The sequence below is a fragment of the Oncorhynchus masou genome, chromosome 23 (assembly GCF_036934945.1).
Source record: "Oncorhynchus masou masou isolate Uvic2021 chromosome 23, UVic_Omas_1.1, whole genome shotgun sequence".
Classification (NCBI taxonomy): Eukaryota; Metazoa; Chordata; class Actinopteri; order Salmoniformes; family Salmonidae; genus Oncorhynchus; species Oncorhynchus masou.
Window position 1 is genome coordinate 54,522,113 of NC_088234.1, and position 22,171 is coordinate 54,544,283.

The 22,171-nt window shown below is 42.6% G+C and overlaps 1 protein-coding gene and 1 pseudogene across 2 annotated transcripts in view; both read left to right on the forward strand.

Moving 5' to 3' along the window:
* LOC135510126 (EEF1A lysine methyltransferase 2-like) overlaps positions 1–22,171 on the forward strand; it is a 26,753-nt pseudogene continuing 4,582 nt past the window's right edge.
* The window catches only part of LOC135511061 (protein FAM53B-like), a 27,591-nt gene continuing 17,836 nt past the window's right edge, over positions 12,417–22,171 (forward strand). The window contains exon 1 of one of the 2 annotated variants that reach the window (XM_064932548.1): positions 12,417–12,600. The gene's annotated coding sequence lies outside the window, so the exon portion shown is untranslated. The remainder of the gene's footprint in view (positions 12,601–22,171) is intronic. The other variant, XM_064932547.1, reaches the window with a different exon arrangement.

The following is a 22,171-nucleotide window of genomic DNA, read 5'->3' on the forward strand; positions in this document are numbered from 1 at the left end:
GATGATGCGTACCAGATGGAATTGCAGATATTTAAAGACATTAGAAACGTGAGATAAGGTATAGTCATTATGTGTATAAATTGTTCTGTGCAGCCCTATCAACTTTGGACATTAATTTGCCTACAAACCTTTACGTTCATTTTGCCTGCAACACGTTGTACCGGTGAACTACCTACTACAGTATCCAGCTACAAAGGACACATTATGGTCACAAAGTTGCTACAGTTGTCATTGTCTGTACTGTGCCCCATCTCTATTTCCCAAGGTTTCGAGAAGAGAGTATGGACCGTGTGCTGCGGGTGGATGGAAAAAGAGGAAAACACAGAAATCTCTGTCATACTTAATATTGGCAAGGGGAATGGTATCCTCTTAATTGAGCTGGTAGGCTTTGAACAAAAATTTAAAGGTGTGTAATTACTATGATGTAAAAATGCCAATTAGGCCTACACACCTGTAGCATATAGGACAACATTAGCTTGTTCCTTTGCATGACATATTCTTTATGCATTCAGATATTCCACAGGAATAGATACTTCTGTAGCCTCTGTAGAACTTCAAGAAATGTACTGCAGACAGAAGACTTGTCTAATGTGGAAGTCAAGGTAAGTCCTACCTGCTGTGTGTGTAGAAATGCTAATCACTACAGTAACAGCTGTAACTGCCGTTTCACAGTACAGTAGCAGGCTAATAGCTTTGTTATCACATAGTAATGGAGTTGCGCGGTTTTCAATAACAAAAATAAACTTTTTAGTGTTTTAGTCGTGTGTATACAGGCAATTGTACTGTGCATTGTTACAGCAGATGGTATACTTAACAGTTGGTGGCACTATTGGACTGTATTGTGCATAGACCTATGCACAGACACCTTGACATAGGCTTATGCTCTATACAGCATGCTAACGTCTCACCATTACAGTAACAGAGGAGGTTAGCATTTGGGGGGTATGATATTTATGCCTCTGTAACATTATCACTCATCATTATTCACAATTAATCCAGGACTATGCGTAATCACTTTAGCATCCACATTAATGTAGGAGTGTTTAGAAACATACTTATTTACAATAAAAGTACTCCAAAATGACACAATACATTATTTATCGTTAATTTCTATTGGACACAAAATAATCCGAAACACAACCAAAACTAACAACAAATGCATCTAACAAGTTTGTAGAGTCACTCGCTTGATATAATCATTGCGTGCTAGGAATATGGGACCGAATACTACACTTTTGACTACTTTAATACACCCATAAGTGAATTTGTCCCAGAATTGTTATTTGTTGCGCAATGACTGGGCTTATAAAAGCACATTTCACTCCAGTACCAGCTTTTTGAGGAGCTGCTCTTGGGTTTTCTGACAGGTGATAGGCCATTCCACTCCTCAAACTAGGTTCTGTCTGCTGCGCATGTGTGATAAATAAGACGCATGACGATTTACGAAAATACACACATGTCAATTTAATTAAACTAAATTAACCTTTAGAACCTATAGATTGATCATGTATTTTTCGGTGGCTAATTGATTAACTGTTCACCATTTACATCCCTAGTCACCAATGCTTTGGAAGAAAAGCCTTGTGGTGCACTGCATAGACATTACCAGTCAAAAGTTTGGACACACCTACTCATTCCAGAGTTTTTCTTTATTTTTACTATTTTCTACATTGTAGAATAATAGTGAAGACATCAAAACTATGAAATAACAAATATGGAATCATGTAGTAACCAAAAAAGTGTTAAACAAATCTTAGATTCTTCATAGTAGCCACCATTTGCCTTGATGACAGCTTTGCACACTCTTGGCATTCTCTCAACCAGCTTCACCTGGAATGCTTTTCCAACAGTCTTGAAGGAGTTCCCACATATGCTGAGCACTTGTTGGCTGCTTGTCCTTCACTCTGCTGTCCAACTCATCCCAAACCATCTCAATTGGGTTAAGGTTGGGTGATTGTGGAGGCCAGGTCATCTGATGCAGCACTCCATCACTCTCCTTCTTGGTAAAATAGTCTTGGAAGTGTGTTGGGTCGTTGTCCTGTTGAAAAAAAAATTATAGTCTCACTAAGCGCAAACCAGATGGGATGGTTTATCGCTGCAGAATGCTTTGGTAGCCATGCTGGTTAAGTGTGCCTTGAATTCTAAATAAATCACAGACAGTGTCACCAGCAAAGCACCCCCACACCATCACACCAAAATATATTTCACAGCGGTTTAGATTGTTTCGATGATTCTATACACTATACTTTCGTGTTTTGTCACATAAACTGAAATTAGGCAAACTATTTGGATTTTAGGACCAGGAATTTCTGTATAGTGCATCTTTAAAGCTCAAATCCTTAATGGTGAAACTGCCACGTCTGTTTGCAATATTACAACAACAAAGAAGTTACTGCAAACAACAAACAGTTTTTTTTCATCAATGCACACACAACAGAAGAGCACAGCATGTACTGCATCTGTTTTTACCACATTGGGCGACAATCCTCACCGACACTTCATCAACAAAACAAAAACAATAACAGCGGCCGTGGGGTGGACAGTGGCGCTGTTTTCCCCCTTACTTTGGATTCCATCTTTAAACAACTCTACTCCATCCCTGTAATATAATGTTTAGGACTTTGGGTCTCTTGGTTGGACCCCAGACAAACCCAGCCATTGATGTTTAGCCCCCCCGTTTAGCGCACCATATCCCCCAGCCTGGGGCTGCTGCCATGAGGGGGAACTCTCCTGTGTGGAGGGGTAGCAGAGAGGTGTTAAAAGTAATAGGACTCCGCCCAGCTTTGGATTCAGCCACCTTATGCCCGAGCGAGCTGACACAATTTAACACATCTGCAGGAAAATGTGTGCAGGAAAAGCAGTTTTTAAATGCTGCTCTGCCATATAATACCACACATGGGGATGCATGAGGTTTCCTCCCCCATATACACACATGCATACTCTCATATTGTACACGTACCTCCGGAGATGTGTACTGTATACGGTATTTGGTCAGAGCGCTTGCTGTTGAGGTCAATATTGACTTTAGTCTGGCAGCAGTCCTGTCTGGGTATATCAGATGGTATGTTGGTCCATGCCTCCAGAGCAGTAGAACACTAGAAACGTGTGTGTGTTCTCAGCTATTCTGTGCTATGTTAATGTCTGCAGGAGTGTGAGGAGAATCCGGTGTGTGTCTATGGTACAGTATTTTGGTTCAGAGCGTCCTGCACATAGTCTGGCTAACGCATGAGTGTGTGAGTGTACATCTGGCCTGGAGCATATACTGAGAGAGTTCCCAGTGGCCACAGCCAGAAGCTCAGAGGGTAGGAGGACTGTCCATGGAGGTCTGTCTCTCTGAGCGTCATCTTTAGTACTATCCCGTATCTGCCTGAGAGCGAGATAATCCCACCATTTGGACGCACTATCTTGTTTTCAACTGTTTTAAAGCCTCTCCCTCCCAACACTGGCCTAAAGCAATTCACAGAGGTTTCTGGGTGCATCCATCCAAAGCATACAGAGCCATTCCGTTGGACAGTCTCCCAACACTGAAATACTGTTGACCCTTCATAAAACTACAATGATGTGACACTTGGGTTGTGGTAAATGTGTGGCTGCTTGGCTCACTCCAGAGGTCTAGTTTTTCATGGCCTATAAGGATCAAGGAAGTCTTTCATTTGTGCTAGGGCCTCAGCCTTAGCAGTGGTCAGGTTGGACCACATGGACGAAAGCACTATATTTTTACACAGATGTTAGCGTCTGTCACGACTTCCGCTGAAATTGGTGCCTCCTTGTTCGGGGGGCGTTCGGCGGTCGACGTCACCGGCTTTCTAGCTGCCACCGATCTACGTTTCTTTTTCCATTTGTTTTGTCTTGATTGTACACACCTGGTTCCCATTACGTTATAATTTATTCTATATTTAACTCTCTGGTTCCCACATGGTTTTGTGCGTGTTTGTTCTTTGTTTAGTGTTCAAGACTTCTGTGAGCTGGTGTGTTTTTCCCTATGTGGAAATTGGTGTTGTTTTGTTTTCGAGTAAAGTACGTATTTTACTCAGTTCTGTGTCCTGCACCTGACTCCTTCCTAACCTCTGCACACTGACACCTGACAGAAACACACACCCAATATGGAGTCAGCAGGTGCAAGCAGTCCTCAGTTACCAGTGGAGGAGCGCGTCCAGCAGCACGCGCCGATGCTCCAAAATCCACCCCTATTTCACCTGGACCCCAGTGGGATTTGGCTCTCGCTCCCGAGGGCATACGATGGGACGGCTGGCGGGTGCCAGGGGTTCCTGCTCCAGTTGGAGGTCTACCTGGCGACCGTCCACCCGGCTCCCTCGGGACACAAGAGCGTGTCCGCCCTCATCTCCTGTTTATCAGTGAAAGCGCTTGAGTGGGCCAATAGACGCAGCGTTGGTCCGCTATGAGGATTTCACCTGCCGCTTCCGGGCGGTCTTCGATCATCCACCTGAGGGAAGAGCGGCGGGGGAACGCTTGCTCCATCTGAGACAGGGGATGAGGAGTGCACAGGACTTTGTACTGGACTTCAGGACCCTGGCTGCCAGCGCAGGATGTAAGGAGAGGGCCCTGATCAACCATTACCGGTGTAGTCTACGTGAGGATGTTCGTCAGGAGCTGGCCTGCAGGGACACCACCCTTACCCTCGACCAGCTGGTGGATTTATCCATCCGGCTGGATAACCTGTTGGCCACCCGCGGATGTCCGGATCAGGGTCCGTCCATTCCATCCCCCAGCACCTCCGATCCCACACCAATGGAGCTCGGAGGTGCTGCTCTAAGGGTGACCGGAGGGGGGGCCGTTTCCTGCACCACCTGTGGCTGCAGAGGGCACACTGCTGGTCGGTGCTGGGGAGGTTCCCCAGGGAGTCGAGGCAGCAGGCAGGGCACTGGTGGATCATCCCAGGTGAGGCAGTAGGCACTGACTCACCCAGAGCTCAATGTTGCGCACACGTGTGTATGTATAGCATTTCCTGAGTTTTCCCCGCATTCCCAGCATAAGGCGCTAGTAGATTCAGGCGCAGCTGAGAACTTTATTGACCGTTCATTTGCACTTAGATGAGCGATCCCTATTGTTCCTGTTGATGTGCCCTTCCCTGTACATGCCTTAGATAGTCGTCCTTTAGGGTCAGGTCTGATTAGGGAGGTCACAGCTCCACTATGTATGGTAACGCAGGAGGGTCATGAGGAGAGAATTAGTCTCTTCCTGATCGATTCTCCTGTGTTTCCTGTGGTGTTGGGCCTTCCCTGGTTGGCCTATCATGACCCCACTATTTCATGGCAACAGAGGGCTCTCAGGGGGTGGTCACGTCAGTGCTCAGGGAGGTGTGCAGGTGTTTCCATAGGTGCAACTATGGTGGAGAGTCCAAACCAGGTCTCCACCATGCACATCCCCCCTGAATATGCCGATTTGGCTCTCGCCTTCTGTAAAAATAAGGCAATTCAACTACCACCCCATCGATGGGGGGATTGTGCGATAAATCTCCTGATAGACGCAGCACTTCCCAGTAGTCATGTGTATCCTCTGTCACAGGAGGAGACGGCGGCTATGGAAACATATGTCTCCAAATCTCTGGGACAGGAATACATTCGGCCCTCCACTTCACCTGCCTCCTCGAGTTTCTTTTTTGTGAAGAAGAAGGATGGAGGTTTACGCCCGTGCATTGACTATCGAGGTATAAATCAGATCACGGTGAAGTACAGTTACCCACTGCCTCTCATAGCCAGTGTGACAGAGTCATTGCACGGGGCGCGCTTCTTCACACCAAATTGGATCTCAGGAGCGCTTACAATCTGGTGGAAGACTGCATTTAGTACCACCTCTGGGCACTATGAGTACCTCGTCATGCCGTGCAGGTTGATGAATGCTCCATCAGTCTTCCAAGCCTTTGTAGACAAGATTTTCAGATACCTGCACCTGCACTGACACCTGACATACTCAAGTTCAACAGATATTGAAGCAAAAGATTGATGCTGACAACTGAAAGCAATTGTTTAATGACAAAGAGTTTTGGAAATTATTAACATATCTCATACAGCCGTAATGTAGCTCAACACATATGGAGTACCTGGCTATTGTATGTAAATGTCAACATTATTTCAGTGCATACTGATATCAACTCACTGCCTTTTGCATCATACTAGGAGGTGGACTTCATGAGCTGCTCTGGAGAGCTGAGCAGCTTTGATTTATGCATCGACAAAGGTGCATTTGACACCATAAGCCTGAACCCAGAGAACACTGAGGAGAGCAAAGCTTGTTACGTTCAAGCTCTGAGAGGGGCATTGAAAGAGGAGGGGGTCTTTGTTATCACTTCCTGTAGCTGGACTAAGGAACAGCTACTGCAGATGTTCAGCCAAGGTGAGCGAACCGTCGGAGACACTCCTGGAATGTTATGAGTGGAACATTGAATTACACTTATCAGGACTCCTCCATCCCACTGTCAACATAATCTATTCGTTTCCAGAATGCAAAAGTCAGTTCTCATCAGTGACTATGATTGTTTATGCCATATTTTATGCCATTATGATTATTTTATAGGCTCAATAGCAAGTTAAGTGTTATCAACAGGGACTAGGGGAGTCTCTCATCGCTGTCTGATGAAAATCTCTTATCTCCAAAACAGAAGCTTTTCAGGAAATGGAAAGAGCGGACATATTTTACTATTTCTAAACATACAATTACCAAACATTAGATGCTATTTTCAATACATTTTCTTGTTCATTAACCTAGAGTCATGAAAGGTTCAGAGTACATTGAGGGGATGTACTGCTTTCAATATGTCTGACAGCTGTTGGGCTTGTAAAATCTTTGTTTGGGTGGTTCATTTTGGTGCCTGACCTATTATCAAAACATCGATATAATGCCACAACTAAGACAGCTCTCCGGTTAAGCATCAGGTTATAACAAAAGCAGCCTTGATCAGCCAGTATTTTCAATATGAGTTGAGGAGATGCTAGCAGATACCCATAGACTCCCAGTCATTGCTCTAACACAAGTTAGCATTGGTTTGCAAATCTACCTCTAACTGTCTTCATACCAGATACGGAGATGTAAAAATGTTATCCATGAGTTCCTGGGGAAATTCCTGCGGAAGTAGATAAAGGGGCCTCACTGCCAAAATCCCAAAGTATCCCTTTAAGCACAACAAATTCATAACATTTTGAACAAATTGCATTTGTAACATATACCAATTGCAAAATATATATATATCTTTTTATAGCACACAAACAACAGGGACCACTTTGGGCTCATGAGCACCACTTTCACAGCTACTGGCTACAGTTATGTTGTTTTAATGGACTTTTATTTATCAATTGAAGTTACATTTTTGTGAAATAATCGCAGGAACAATTAGAATACCCTAAAATAAATATATTATTTTGTATTGAGTTATTTGTCTTGCTCTTAATTTAAAAAAAATCAGATTCCAGAAATCTAAATCTAAATTCTGCAATGATATTTTATTAGGATCCTCAATAGCAGCAGCCACTCTTTCTGGGGTCCACATAAAACATGGCATAATACAGAACAAAAATAGACAAGAACAGCTCAAAGACAGAACAACATACATTTTAAATATGAATAATATGTAACCGTTCACTCTTTCTGCCATTACCATATCACTGTACCCTGGTGTCCTTCTCAAAGCTTAGGAGGTACAGCTGTGAGTCACAAGGAAATGTGAGGGTTAATGCTACTAAATGTGATGATATTGTCAGACACAGCAGAGGGGGCCATTTCTCGGCAGAAGAAATTCATCAAGCCTTGTCCTCTAATCAGCAGCACCTTGTTCCTTAAAAAAAAATTCACACACCCACACACACATAAAATACCAGAAACGATTTCACATTAATTGTCATGTTATGTGCTGTTGTCAAAACCAGTTTTATAAAAAGTCCTATGTTCAGATCATTCATGTCATGTTTAGATTGATGAATCCAAAATCTCCCTCCGGGAAAGATTGTAACTTTTGAATGTCAAATAGCTATGTGGCTTTCTAATACGATCATCTTTTGCTAACATTACAAATATTTACAAATTTCCTATGAAACCTTTTAGTTCAGATTGCCATCAGTTCTTCTTGGCCTTTTATCAACCCCATTTACTTTGTTCTAACTTACGTACGTATTATAATATTTAAGTGGATTCTCCTGCCTTGTGGCATTGAGGTCATCACTGACCCATATGGACTCATCATCTTCATGTGCGGTCAGTTAGCTGTAGTCAGAAGACCATGGACTATTAGGTCTTCCTAGTGTAGGGCATTGATAATCTTGTTCACCGGACACCAGCCATGTGTCTTCTAGCCTGTGTGAGGAAAGATAGAGAACTGAAGAGTACAGGGAATAGTAATCTAATCTGTACCCTTTTCAAATACTTATTAACCAAATAGGGATGGTATCATGTTCAAGTTCTGTAAATCCAGAGCTACAGTGTATTGCTTATACATTAAAGTTGGAATCAGCAGTTGAAACAATAACAAAGTCTGATTCCTGCCACTGTTTCGGTAAAAATCTGAGGGATGGGGCTGGTGAAATGTAACCAATCTCAAATTCATACAGAGCTATAGATGCAAGAACTACCCATCCATTATATCAACATTATAGTTTTAACCATTTTTCAAGCATATACAGTGTTTGTTTACATTTACTTTGTTTACAAACATTGGAGGAAAACCAGGTTACATTTGGGATTCTGATGGGGTAGGACAAGCTCATGAGGCATTTATAAGTTATATTCTTCCCAAATCAATGGGTACATATCATTAATTTATAAGTACAAAAATGTATGTAGCAGCTGCAGATTGCCCCTTTAATATACAGTATCTTTGGATTAAGCTGTGGATGTATTCATCATGTCTACCTATGTCAACATTTTCCATTCAGAAGTCCTCTGCAATCCACCTTAATAACCAGCTCATAATGAATAAACAGAGGGCATGGTTCAAAGAAAGATAAGTGATTTCCTGTCTTAACTCATTCTGTCATTAATAACTCTCAATCTACCTCTAATTGGAATCTGGGCGGGTGGCCCAATGGGAGCAGTTGATGCCGAGGCATGCTATTGAGTAAACACATGCAATGTGTTACGAAAACTACTGCCTGGAAATTTACAAGGCACTGAAAATCCTGCCTGGATGCGCATTGACACATTACACCATTACACAACTTTTTCCCATGAAACAAGATGCTTCTTGACTGTCTTCACTCGGTGACCAATATTGTCTCATTGAAATGTACACTGTCTGAGACAAGACAGCATCTAAGGAAGTCTTCAAATGGCTCTTTGTTTGCCTGGCACAGAAACAATGTCTTTGTTCTGCACCACAGATTAGATTGAATTACGGACTGAAGCTCGCTGCTCTTTGCGTAAAGCCCACTCGCACAGGTGCTGTTGCTAAGAGACCTAGACACAAATATGGAGGCTTTGGGAGGCACTGAAATCCTGTTAATCAAAGTCATATCATGAGAGTAATCCAACTTTTCGATACAGCATGCCTTATCGTCAGGGTATCCTGCTAATGCAGTTGCCAAACACCATTCAAATAAACCTCAATTCACATCTGTGGATTGCACCTTAGTTCCTTGTGGATGAATAGAAGTGATTGATAGATGTATCATTACCATGAAAAGGTTTATGCATCTGCTATGTTTTTAATTTATTTTTACCTTCATTTAACTCGGCAAGTCAGTTAAGAACAAATTCTTATTTTCAATGACGGCCTAGGAACAGTGGGCTAACTACCTTGTTCAGGGGCAGAACGACAGATGTGATTGTGATCCTGTCACCCTGAGGGTTTGATAGTGGTTCATTTGTTAGTTTACGAGGCTGTGAACAGGAACACACTCCTGGAGCTCTGCTGCTGTTCATGGAAAAAAGCATGCCCACTGTACTGCATGTTTTAAGGCTGCAGTCATTAAACTGGTTCCAGGAATTTGAGGCCGAGGTAAATGATACATTTTGTTTCACTCATCTGCTTGGAGCATGTTATGCTGTTTCAACAGATGCCTGGCATGCCAAGCTAGTTGAGCAATCCTATCTTTTGGTGCGACAGGTAGCCTAGTGGTTAGAGCGTTGGGCCAGTAACCAAAGGGTTGCTGGGTTGAATCCCTGAGCTGACAAAGTAAAAATCTGTTGTTCTGTCCCTGAACAAGGCAGTTAACCCACTGTAGGTCGTCATTGTAAATAAGAATTTGTTTTTAACTGACTTGTCTAGTTAATTAATACAATCTGAAAAGGACTGATGTGGCTGGAGGCTTTTTTGCACATTGTGCTGTTTTAGGATGTCCACTGTAATTTCAAATCAAATTTTATTTGTCACATGCACCGAATACAACAGAACGTACCCCAGTTCAAGAAATAGAGTTAAGAAAATATTTAATAAATAAACTAAACCAAAGTAAAAAAAATTATGTTTATCAAAAAGTAACACGATACATTTACATAACAATATGTACCGAGTCAATGTGCGAGGGGTTAGTCGATGCAATTTGTAGTGACTCTGCATAGATAATTAACAGCTAGTAGCAGCAGTATAAAAACAAAGGGGGGGTCTTGGTCCCAGTGATGTATTTGGCCATGCTCACTACCCACTGTAGCGCCTTGCGGTCAGATGCAGAGCAGTTGCCATACCAGACGGTGATGCAACCAGTCAGGATGCTCTCGATGGTGTAGCTGTAGAACTTTTTGAGGATCTGGGGACCCATGCCAAATCTTTTCAGTCTTCTGAGGGGGAAAAGGTTTTGTCGTACCCTCTTCACAACTGTCTTGGTGTGTTTGGACCATGATAGTTTGTTGGTGATGTGGACACCAAGGAACTTGAACCCCTCAACCTGCTCCACTTCAGTCCCGTCGATGTTAATAGGGGCCTGTTCGGCCCTCCTTTTCCAATAGTCCACGATCAGCTCAATTGTGTTGCTCACATTGAGAGAGAGGTTGTTGTTCTAGACACATGATCTGTGTTTCATGAGTCACAGAAGACATACACTATATAGGCATACACAATATGGGATATATGGGCGTCATTCTCAAGGCCAAATAAAACAGCATGAGCTGGCTCACACCCAGAGAAAAGGATTTGATCTAGAGGTGCTGACTGACGGAGAATAAACTATAAGCTATGAAAATAAATAGAGTCACACTCTCTATATATTAGCTCCCATTAATTTATTGGGTAAATCACCAACATTTCGGCATCACTGTGCCTTCTTCTGTGCCTTATTCTCAAAGCAACATGAACATGTACAGTAGGTTCATAACTTGCCATCATCAGCAGGCAAAGTGTGCTGGCACAGTGGTGACGACTGACTTTTATTCCACTCATTATGCTCATCAAAAGTTGCAGAGTTGATGCCGCAGCCTTCTTGCCTTTGGTTATTACTGCATTGTCGGAACTAGAAGCACAAGCATTTCGCTACACTCGCATTAACATCTGCTAACCATGTGTATGTGTGACAAATAAATTTGATTTGAACACCATGAATGCTGTGCTTTCATTTCAGTCTCAAGTGTGATACAGTAAATATTTATGTTTTTTTGTATTTCTCCTTGGAAACCGTTTGACCTCTTAATATGATTTTCGGGTGCTGATTGAATTACTCCTGCATGTAGCTGTGTAGTTTTCCTTGCCGGGGAAGCAATGTGGAAGTGGGAAAGATTCCTCCTTGCCACATTTCAAACCATCTGTCAGGTTCCAGTGAAACCTTACAGGCAGCTCAGTCAACTTCACAGTTACAGAGCACATGGATGTAGCTAAATATAATACTGTATATCTCTGCATACAACCATTATATATTTATTTAGGCTACTAGGCCTGGCCTAGTATTTATCTACTGCTACAATAGTTTACAGAACCGTACTACATGTTTCTACGTGAACTATGGGTGTATATAGACATTACTGTGACAAAGAAGGAACACTTTTAGACATGCCTAACAAATGGCAATATGAATGAGAGCATTTAATAGGATCTACATATTTAGGCTAGTGGCATACATTACAGATGGTTAAGGCCTACAAACAATTTGTTTTAATTCATGTCACAGGCTTAAGAGGGTCAGTCAACCACAGTCACATTGTGATAGTGGATACATTTACAAGTGAACTAGTAACTGTAACAATGTTACTACAGAGTTGTACATTCAGAATAGCTTGTGAGAAAAGAAAAGGAACACACAGGTAGACGATACCAATATGGGGGGGGGGGGGTAAATTATGTAGTTTCTATTGAACTAGAAATAAAATACATGTGTAATGAATGGCAAGAAACATGCCGAATATATAAATAGTATCTGTATAAGTACGGTTAAGCTTAATTGTTCAAATTGGCTACACCGCTGTGGAATCAATAGTTGCTTCCTCCCTCTGCGTGAGAAATGGTTTCGCTGAACGCGGATTTTGTTTCAACGTTCCAGCGAGCACGGGGTTTCATGCAGTTTCTCAGTCCCACACTGCCATCGTGGATGTGGAGGCAGTAGTGCGCATGAGGATCCACTCACTTTTCTGGTCCTTTGTTGCGGAAATCGAAGATGACTTAACTTCGACAGACTCTCAGCTGGCCAGGTAGTAAGCCATCCATCCCGACATCATATTTTCTTTGAATTGGTAGGCCACTCTTGAGAATGAATGCTAATCCTTTTCTGGCGTGTCTTTGTTGCCCAAAGTAGTTTGTTGATTGCTGAAGTTTGCTTGAGCTTTTTTCCATTGCAAGAAGTTGAAATAAGCATATAAGCTTGTTTCTTATGTCTAGAGAAAGTTAAATATTGTCAACAATATAAACTGGAAAGTGTTGCTTGCTTGTGATCCATGCTATCATAATAGCAGGAAACAAAGTGCTTGGGAAATTGTGTTTTCAGGGACGATATTGAAAGGCTTTAACCCCAACACAAATGATTATCGTGTTTTTATGTATCTTAAAATAGGCTACTGCACAATGTAATTGAGGAACAAGTTAAATGCCGTGTTGCGATGCTGCGTAAACTTGCTTGCTTTCTAGCTGCGGGTTGCGCATGTTTCCACTGTAGTAGAATAGCGCATAGTCAAATAAGAGAATAGAAAGGAGTTGATTGAGAGATCATTTGCGTTGTGCGCAGTGCTTGGGCAACTGGGACAAAGCCGTCCTGTATTCAATGCTCCAGCTCTGTAACCCGGTTCAACTGAACCCCCCTCCACCCTTGTGTAGTACTACTTTTTTTTCTCCGCAGCTCTCACCATGCCTGTGTAGCACATGGGGATGTGTGAAACTTACTTCTCAGCCTTAAGTGTTGCCACTTGCAGCTGACTGCTACCTATTCGTGTGGTGCTAACTGTTAAGACAGTTTCAGGAGGGTAGTCACATGTGCTAGCAAGGCAGCAGTCCTGGGTTTGAGCCTTGGTGTCAGCCAAATCAGGAGCAAGTGATACTTGCTAATCAAGCTATGATGATCTTTACAATGGTGCCTTGACCCAGATATACAGTTGTGCTCAGCTCAATGCTGGGGCAGCTTTTGAGTACATTTGAGGGGGGGGTGTAGCAAATGGGGATGTGTGAAACTTACTTCTCAGCCTTGAGTGTGACTTCTAGCTTTTTAGTGTGGTGCTGACTGGTAAGATGCCTTACGAGGGTGGCAAGGCCTGGGTTCAAGCCTGGTGTGACCCGAATCAGGAGGCACTCTCTTAGCAAACAGTGTGCAGTAGCCCTTCCTTTACACCTGCATACCCTCAAATATCCAGATTGGGAATTGTAGAGATCATGTGTCTAGATATGTTGTTGTTATTATTGTTGTAGGCACTTTGGGGTTTGTAAGTTGTCCCACTTTTAAGTCATGTTGTGTGCCTGTAACACTGGTCTGTTTCAAGAACTGCCAGTTGGAGGGAAGTGTGGCTTTCTTATCTCATTTTATTGACACCCACCTCAGCACCGCAACCTGTGAAAAGATTGATAGTCATTTGAGGTGTTTCATGAGTCACACACACACATAACCTTACAGAAAAACCACGTGATTTCACATGTGAAATCACATGATTTGAAGTAAAATTGCACATGTAAACAAGTGTTTTGGGAACACTTAACATGGAACTACACGTAAAAACATCACATTAACTTCACATAAGATCACATGCCACTGGAAACACTGGTTGAATCAATGTTGTTTTCATGTCATTTCAATGAAATGACATTGAACCAATGTGGAATATACGTTGGTGCCCAGTGGGATGTGACCATGTGTGTTTTTGGAACACTTCACGGGAAATTCATGTGGGTTTTCCGTAAGGCCACAAACACACACACAAACACACTGGGCAAGACTTCAGACTCTAGGCTCTAAAAATTAATAATAGAGTTGCACACTATATATAAGCTGTCGGTAATTTATTGGGTAAACCAATGTTTCAGCATCACTGTGATTTTTAAACAAGTCAGTTAAGAACAAATTCTTATTTACAATGACCGCCTACACTGGCCAAATTGTGCGCCAGCCTATGGGACTCCCAATCAAGGCTAGTTGGAATACAGCCTGGATTTGAACCCGGGTGTCTGTAGTGATGCCTCAAGCGCTGCCTTAGACTGCTGCACCACTCGGGAGCCCCTCGTGTGATGGCACATGAGAAGGCACTGTGATGCCAAAATGTTCATGGTTTACCTAATAAATTACTGGGAGCTTGTATATAGAGTGTCCGATTCTCTTTATTTTTTTATAGCCTACAGTTTACTCGCCGTTAGTCAGCACCTCTACTAACTTTTTTGAATGTGCGCCAGCTCATGCTTTTCACAAGACTTCACACTCATCAACATATTTCAGCCTTTTATTGTAATTGAGTTCTGTAATTAACATCATCCTTCTCATTTGTGGTTTTGCAGAGGAGGGTTCGCAGCTGGGATGTCTTGATATGAGTCACTTTATTCTTTGTTTGTGTTGCTGAGTGGAATGAAACACGTAGACTTGTGAACAAAATACTTTCTATGCAACTTTGAAGGTGTTCTGAATGGTATAATTCAGTTTCAAGGAGCTCAGACAACCAAACCGCCCCTACGCTCTCTTAACGAAACAAAGTGTTGAGATTCAGGAGCAGGCAGGGAAATGCTGTACTGTTAGATTGCATTGTTTTTGGAGTCATGTTTTGGACCATCGTTGGAGTGTGTAATGTAATTGCGTGACTACAGAATGTTTGGGTAGGCCTGCACTGATTAAAGTACCACTGACAATGGAACACTTTGACTATGGGATTGCCAGGGTCGTTTCATTTGGGACTAGGGAAGTTATTGTTAGAGTATGTGTTTTTTGCCCTCTTGTTATGTTGTGGGAGAGATGGTTGATCTTTACTTCATGAACTAAATACCAGACAGGACTGGTTTTGTACCAGGAAGGCCTGAAATTCCATGGAATGCTTACGGTGTACTTGTCTGTGTCTGTTCTCACCGTACTGGGACAGCCTGAAAGGAGGTATGCCTATGTGGGTTTATACACTTCTGTTCTCTCTTTACTGAGGTGGTTATTGGCAAATAAACTAAAGTGTAGTTTTAGTGAATGTACATACAGTAGTTGACCTTTACGTTTCTTGCTTGCATGTGAATTCACTCATTCACTTGAAAACAAATCTCAGTTCCACTGGCAAACTAGGTGGAAAGTCAGGCTGAGATTGGATCAGCTCTAGTATCTAATTGCAAAGGGGATGTTGATAGGGGTAGACCACCGGGCCTGTGTGTGTCTGAGACAGTCTAAGGGCTGTTTGTTGAGGAAAGAACAGTTTTGTTGTGTGTTGGTTCATACTTCTCAGCTATGGTGGGAAATACAGTTATGATGACTAAGCCTGTGTCTACACTTGACACTTACATGTGACATATGCTATCGGAATACGAATCTTGCATTGAAAAGACTGGTCTTGACACACAAAAGTCGCTTTGTGGTTTGATTGTGTTCAGATCCGGCAAATCACTTCAGGATATGATCAGGGAGGCATTGTGTGCCGATGTGTCCAGACTGTGGAGAAAATCAGGCTACCGAAAGCACTCAGCACTCCTCTCACATATCTCCAGAATACTTGTGTTTTGGGACAGACAGGCATCTTCTCATTATAATGTTGGAGGAAACTCATTCCTAGTATGTGGAGAACATGTTTGCTGGCCTCAAATGCTTGCCAGCTAGCTAATATTTAGAAAAGCTTTTTTTGTTTGTCTAGAGTTATGCTAAGTAGTTTGCAATCCCTTTAGCATTGCTTGCTAGCTTGCTGGCTAGCTACAGAGGTTAGCTGGCTACTTCACTACAGTAGTTAGCTATTTTCATCAGCGTCTGTTGTTGTCATATTTAGACTATTCCTCCTCTTGTAGAATGCGTACTGGTATTTGAATATAGCGCGGGAACAGAGAGTGTGGGTAGGGTGGACACATGTACAGTTGAAGTCGGAAGTTTACATACACCTTAGCCAAATACATTTAACCTTAGTTTTCCACAATTCCTGACATTTAATCCTGGTAAAAAGTTCCTGTTTTAGGTCAGTTAGGATCACCACTTTATTTTAAGAATGTGATATGTCAGAATAATAGTAGAGGGAATGATTTATTTTAGCTTTTATTTCTTTCATCACATTCCCAGTGTGTCAGTTTACATACTCAATTAGTATTTGGTAGCATTGCTTTTAAATTGTTGAACTTGGGTCAAATGTTTCGGGTAGTCTTCCACAAGCTTCCCACAATAAGTTGGGTAAATTTTGGCCCATTCCTCCTGACAGAGCTGGTGTGACTGAGACAGGTTTGTAGGCCTCCATGCTCGCACATGCTCTTTCAGTTCTACCCACAAATTGTCTATAGGCTTGATGTCAGGGCTTTGTGATGGCCACTCCAATACCTTGACTTTGTTGTCCTTATGCCATTTTGCCACAACTTTGGAAGTATACTTGGGGTTATTGTCCATTTGGAAAACCCATTTGTGACCAAGCTTTAACTTCCTGACTGATGTATTGAGAGGTTGCTTCAATATATCCACATTTTTTTCTCCCCCTTCGTGATGCCATCTATTTTGTGAAGTGCACCAGTCCCTCCTGCAGCAAAGCACCCCCACAACATGATGCTGCCACCCCTGTGCTTCACTGTTGGGATGGTGTTCTTTGGCTTGCAAGCATCCCCCTTTTTCCTTCAAACATAACGATGGTCATTATGGCCAAACAGTTCTATTTTTGTTTCATCAGACCAGAGAACATTTTTCCAAAAAGTATGATCTTTGTCTCCATGTGCAGTTGCAAACTGTAGTCTGGCTTTTTTATGGTGGTTTTGGAGCAGTGTCTTCTTCCTGGTTGAGCTGCCTTTCAGGTTATGTCGGTATAGGACTCGTTTTACTGTGGATATAGATACTTCTGTACCTGTTTCCTTCAGCATTTTCACAAGGTCCTTTGCTGTTGTTCTGGGATTGATTTGTACTTTTCACACCAAAGTACATTCATTTCTAGGAGACAGAACGCGTCTCCTTCCTGAGTGGTATGATGGCTGCGTGGTCCCATGGTATTTATACTTGTGTACTATTGTTTGTACAGATGAACATGGTACCTTCAGGCATTTGGAAATTGCTTCCAAGGATGAACCAGACTTGTGGAGGTCTACAATTTCTTTTCTGAGGTCTTGGCTGATTTCGTTTGATTTTCCCATGATGTCAAGCAAAGAGGCACTGAGTTTAAGGTAGTCCTTGAAATACATCCACAGGTACACCTCCAATTGACTCAAATGATGTCAATTAGCCTATCAGAAGCTTCTAAAGCCAATACATCATTTTCTGGAATTTTCCAAGCCGTTTAAAGGCACACTCAACTTAGTGTATGTAAACCTCTGAACCATTGGAATTGCGATACAGTGACATGATCTGCCTGTAAACAATTGTTGGAAAAATTACTTGTCATGCACAAAGTAGATGCCCTAACCAACTTGCCAAAACTATCGTTTGTTAACAAAAAAATTGTGGAGTGGTTGAAAAACGAGTTTTAATGACACCAACCTAAGTGTATGTAAACTTCCGACTTCAACTGTAAATGTAGATGCACGACATGTTCGGAACCCCATGATCGGAACTCTGGTATCAGGATGCAAAAGCTGCAGGAACTGGCAAGTCTCGACATGGCCTCAGCTTCGTCTTGCTTTTTATATGCAGCATTGTTTCGTGTCACAAAGATTGAAGATCATATCTTCCTCAAACCTTTCCAGACAACCTGTTGATATCAAACTGTGCTATGTCTTATTTTGTATGCACTTGCATGGTATAGTACAACTGTGTTTACAGTCTTCCAGAGTATAGGCCTCATTCAAGGAATCTCTGCCAAAGTAGGTTTGCATGACAATCACGATCTCCCAAACTATCCAATGCCGTTTTTAAAAATGTCTTTACTTGCTTCAATTTCTTATTTTTAGCACAGTAAAATCTGAAATGCTGGAATCTACATGTGAAAGACAGTCAAGTCGAACAGGGTTGTCTCAGATAGCTAGGCAGGCGGTAGGCAGACAAGAGGGACTTGTTTTGGACATGGGATAGCTGCAGTAATTTATGGAGGTAATTAAGCAGAGTTGGTTTTTAAAGGGGATCACTCTGTGCTCCTGTGTGTGCTTAAGACGCAGACATTTGCACGGCTTTTGTGTGCGCGAGTCCCTATTAAGGCTTCATTCTCTGAGTGGGCAGCTGCGTGCCTGTCTGCGAGGCACTGGACCATCCTCTCCCTCTCTCTCTGTCGCCCTGTCACTTTCTCTCTCCCCTCTTTCTGTGGTTTCCTGGCCCGAGGCGTTATGCAGAGCCTCCAGAAAGAAGGATTGTTAGCCATGCCAGTCTGTGCCTCTGTGTTGCACACATCTGATTTTAACGACAGCCCCTTCTCTCTTTCTGTGTGACCTTCAGTCATAACTGCTCTGCTTCGCCCACAGCGTCAGAAGCTGTGAGCTGAGTTCAAGACAAAAAGTAATGTTCCACGGTACACACAGAAACGTGGGGGAGACATCTCATTTACATGATGCGTTTTGTAAATGTTACGTCTCGAACGCCCACAGAGTCTAAGATGGACTGCTGAGAAGAAAGGAGGCATTCTGGCATACACCAGAGCAACCTTCCCCAACCCCCTGCCAATGTCTCGATCTGGTTTCAGATTAAAAGCATTCTGGGAAGGGAAGACATTTTTTAAGCCCTGTGACACATTGCACCATCAGTGTGTCCCACCTCTAGTCTGAAATGGCTTCCTTTCATGTTCTTCATTACCACTGATTGGTGAGAGGCCTGATAAGAAGCCTTATGATGAGATGGACAACCATCGCTAATGGACATTCACCCTGAATTCCCTTCTGACAACTGAAGTGACCTCATGTTTTTAGTGTTTTTTTTCTTTGTCATTCACTATCATAAGACGTCTGTTATGAATGACAAAGGAGTCATTCTTCTGTTTATCCTTCTCCTTTCTCCCTGCTTTTCTGAACGACACTGCATATTTCCTGTCTGAATCACTCAAGGTTTGGATAGACTTTCTGTCGATGCTGTCTAGAGTGTAATCCGTCAATTATACACCCCTAAAAAAAGCAATCGTATGTTTCCGTTGTTTTATGGCGTAGACAGTCTAAGTAAAAGTATTAGCAAGAAGATCCTGTTTTCCATGCTGGTTCTGAAGCACTTCACAGTATTTGCCACAGTTTCTCTGCCAAGATGTTTCGCGCCTCACAATTGAGGTTTAATGAGCTGAGCGAAATCATGTTTCTTCCATTTGGTCATAATGGTAGCTAAATTAGTGTTGGTGTGTTTTGGCAATCCCTTTTCCCTACACCTTCATCTTTTACACTATGTGAACGTAGGAACTTTTATTATGACAGTGTTTACACTCTACTGTGAAATACTTGGCAATCATCTCTGATATATCATTTTGCAGAATCAGTACGTGACTGCGATGACCCTGCGTCATGAGGAGACACACCTGTAGATTTGTGTAGTAGACACCTACGGGTCGTTAGTAACACAAAACGCACGCGTGACAGCCAGCCTGGCGGAGGTAAGACCGAGTACAGAAAGATCAACGCATTCTCAGCTGCTGAAAATCCAATTCTCACACATTTCCATTAAGATGATAAAAGAGCTGAAGGTGATAATCTGCAATTATATTAGTATGAAAGTATTGTATGGAAAGAATAACACGTAGTCTAATCCATCTATTATGTTCCACAGAGATTTTGCTGTGGTGATGCTAGGCAGGTAGCCTAGCGGTTAAGAGCGTTGTGCCAGTAACTGAGAGGTTGCTGATTTGAATCCCTGAGCCGACAAAGTGAGAAGTCTGTCTGTGCAAGGCCCGTAACTCACTTACCCTTGTTCCAAGTATGCACACGAACACACACAAAGTCATCGAGGCCGTTACCAAGCAAGTAGCAGATGGATGTTTGGTTGAATAAGTCATACACTCATTCATGAGAAAGGTGAGCATGTCATGACTCAATGGACTTCCCATAATTTCCCATCATCCTAGGGCTGGGAAATATATTGTGAATAAGCAGTATACCGGTATGAAATTGGACTACTTCACTGTCAGTTTTGCCCTAATTTGGTTGAGTATAAAACTATCCCATTTAGAATGAATTGTTGCCCGTCTAGAGTAATGCACTACTCATAAAACATATTTAGAACTATTATTATTCAGAAACATAAAATATCGCCATACCGTCAAAATAATATGATATTTTGGTCAAACACACCCACACCATTCATCCCCTAGCTCCCACAAAACGAGACCTGCAGTGTTATGTAACAGTCTTGGAGAGGAGTGGTACCCGGGACGTGTGATTATGGGGTTGGAAGTGACTTTCTTTATAACGTCACCTATTTAAACACCGTAGGAGTGGCCCCCTTAGCTGTGATGGAGCCCTGAGCGTGGGATTAACCATCATGGTCTGGTCTGGAGGCTCTCATGTAACATATCCCTGGTGGATTAGGGCTTGGTTAATGTGCATAGAGCAGCCTATCAGGGGTAATGGGAGAAACCACATGCTGAGGGAGAGAGGGGTGAGGGGATGAGAGCGGAGGTAATTAGTAGGGTACCTGATGTGTGAAGAGCCCTGGAATGCAAAGGCTTTTCCAGAAGGGGGCCTCTGGTCTGTACCTCCTTTATTACCTCACACTTAGACCCACCCGGTTCAGTCTTGTTCTATAGATTAGTGATAATTTAAGAAGAAGAAGTGATGCTAAATCAGCTTTGACAAGCATAGCATCACTGGACAGGAACAGGCATTGCGGTGTCTGAAGTCCATCTCTCAAGCTTGAACTAATGTACTCCACTGATAAGGAAGTGATGTACTGTCTAGATATGACTGTCCTAGTTTCTAACATCCAGGTCAGAGGTTGGCCTTTTTCCACATGAGCACATGTCCGTGTAATGCAGCATATGTTACACATCTATACTGTAGCATGCTTGCCCTTGTAGACTAGGAATTGTACAGATCAATCAGCAGTAATGTCCTGTAGTGAGGAAACGCAGAGAGATGTTGCAGTAGTTTGGAAAAAAACATTGGCACATCTGGATGGATGTGTTGACGACATCTTGATGTTTACTGTGTGGACAATAAAAGTGGATGTGAAAGCAAGATGGGATATTGCACAAGTTGACTGTGTTCCTCCTTTTCTGATTGAGGGTCAGTGTGTGTGTGTGTGCGTGTGTGTGTAGCACCAGCTACAGTATCTGTGTGTGAGAGACTGATTATAGCTTTGACAAGGCTTTGTGGATTTCCTTTGGTGGTTTTTCTTATCAAATGTTAGCTAATGAGGTGGTTGCTGCTGCTCACCAACACCCTGCAACAGAGTGCTGACTTGTGAGCACAGGGGAAGTGTTATTTGTGTATGTGTCGGTCATTTAAAATGGCAACACATTTTGCACTCCGGTGTGTGTGTGTGTGTGGGGTGGTTACATGTCAGTGCCCTGGAAACCTCGCTCAAGAAAGGTGTGTTTCTCTGGAAACTCTTTCTCAAGAAAGGTGTTTCTTCTCTCTGTTTTCCCCCCTTTGTTACAGGACTGGGTTGTCATGGTCACTGCTCTTCTTTCAGAGATAAAGAAGTGAATGGCCTTTCAAAGTCCTCATAGAGATAAAGCCTTTATTTGTGTAGAATCAACTTGAAGGCCAAAATCAACTGCCGTTTTACCGCACATCAAGTCAGACGATGTCAAGTAAAACGTTTAATGAATGAGAGCTGCTTTGTTTGTG